The sequence below is a fragment of the Lipotes vexillifer genome, unplaced genomic scaffold (assembly GCF_000442215.2).
Source record: "Lipotes vexillifer unplaced genomic scaffold, Lipotes_vexillifer_v1.1 scaffold966, whole genome shotgun sequence".
Lineage (NCBI taxonomy): Eukaryota > Metazoa > Chordata > Mammalia > Artiodactyla > Lipotidae > Lipotes > Lipotes vexillifer.
In genome coordinates, this window is record NW_006795769.1 from 957,283 (window position 1) to 959,314 (window position 2,032).

Genomic DNA, 2,032 nt, shown 5'->3' on the forward strand with positions numbered 1-2,032 from the left:
GGGTGCCGTGCCCACTGCTGGGCAGACGGGACTCGTATGGTCTCTCCACGCGGAGACCTGGCGAAACAGGATGCAGACGTGGCTGGCGGGCCACTCGCAGAGCCCCTACCACAGAGCCCCCGAGTTTAGCCGGCCCAGAGTCCCAACCTGGCCCCCAGAAGAGCCCGGCCCCAGTTGCCTGGGAGCCCCCAAAGCCCCAGAGAAGGGTCCACAAGCCCCTCTCCTGATCGCCTGGTCTCTTTGCCTTTGGCGCTGTCTTGCTGCTGGGCCCTCGCACCCTGGGTGGTGGCCTTGCCCTGACATCTGGCCCCAACCTCGGACATGGCCCTGCCCAGCCCTGTACCCACCAAGCTCGTGCCAAAACTGTCCAGACACGTGCGTCGGAACAGCCGTGGGTGGCGGCCCGTCCTCGCCACGTGCCTCTAGTAGCCGCTGTGTGTCCCCCAGGTCTGCGTCCCCGGGGGTGGCATCAGCTTTTGCTTTGCGGGCCCCGTTGGTCAATGTGGACCGTCTTGTAAGTTATGGTTCAGGTGAACGTGTCCTCTGTGCGTGTGTGAGTCTGTGTGCCCGGAGGGGCCGTGTGGGCTCTGCATCCCCCCCCGCCAATGTGTAACTTATCACCTAAAAGTGACCGTAATTTATATCTGGGACAAATACAGTCTGGGTGTCCTGTCCTGCTGCCGTCTCCTGCGTCTGCGCCTGAGGCCAGTGTGTTGGGGGAGGAGGTCTGGGATGTGGGGGCCGGTTGGGCAGCCCAGCAGCTGCCAGGGCCCTCTGCCTGCGGGACGTGGGCTGAGTTGCGGGCCGTGCTGCCTGTTGAGGACCCGGGCCACATCGCACACCCACACCCACCACGGGGCTGTGGCCCCAGCTGTCCCAGAACCACCCGCTGCCTGCGGCCCCCCCCCCCCCCCCCCCGGCTAATCTCCACTAGGTCGAGGCAGACAACAGGCACGTGGGACACAGTGACACTCCTGTGACACTCTTGTCTGCAACGGTGGAAGACAATCTGAGGGACTGAGGTAGAGCGTGAAACTTCACAAGGAAAACAAAACCCGAGGCCGGGCCACCAGCCGGACACTTGGACCTCAGGCGGGGGACCGGGGTCGCACTAGCAGGGAGCAGGGAGGAGCGGGGACTGCGCGTCGTCCGTGGCCCCAGGCACCGGCCGGGTGTGTGTGGGCCGGGCCAGACCCTGCAGGCCCTGCAGGCCGGCCAGCGCCAAGCGCACCAGAAGCCGCAGCAGGAGGAAGGCGAAGGGCACGGCGATCTGCATGACATGGAAGATGGCCGTGCTGAACCTGCTCAGCACGCAGGTGCAGGCGAAGGCCACAGCCGTGGGTGGCGGCCCGTCCTCGCCACGTGCCTCTAGTAGCCGCTGTGTGTCCCCCAGGTCTGCGTCCCCGGGGGTGGCATCAGCTTTTGCTTTGCGGGCCCCGTTGGTCAATGTGGACCGTCTTGTAAGTTATGGTTCAGGTGAACGTGTCCTCTGTGCGTGTGTGAGTCTGTGTGCCCGGAGGGGCCGTGTGGGCTCTGCATCCCCCCCCGCCAATGTGTAACTTATCACCTAAAAGTGACCGTAATTTATATCTGGGACAAATACAGTCTGGGTGTCCTGTCCTGCTGCCGTCTCCTGCGTCTGCGCCTGAGGCCAGTGTGTTGGGGGAGGAGGTCTGGGATGTGGGGGCCGGTTGGGCAGCCCAGCAGCTGCCAGGGCCCTCTGCCTGCGGGACGTGGGCTGAGTTGCGGGCCGTGCTGCCTGTTGAGGACCCGGGCCACATCGCACACCCACACCCACCACGGGGCTGTGGCCCCAGCTGTCCCAGAACCACCCGCTGCCTGCGGCCCCCCCCCGCCCCCCCGCGGCTAATCTCCACTAGGTCGAGGCAGACAACAGGCACGTGGGACACAGTGACACTCCTGTGACACTCTTGTCTGCAACGGTGGAAGACAATCTGAGGGACTGAGGTAGAGCGTGAAACTTCACAAGGAAAACAAAACCCGAGGCCGGGCCACCAGCCGGACACTTGGA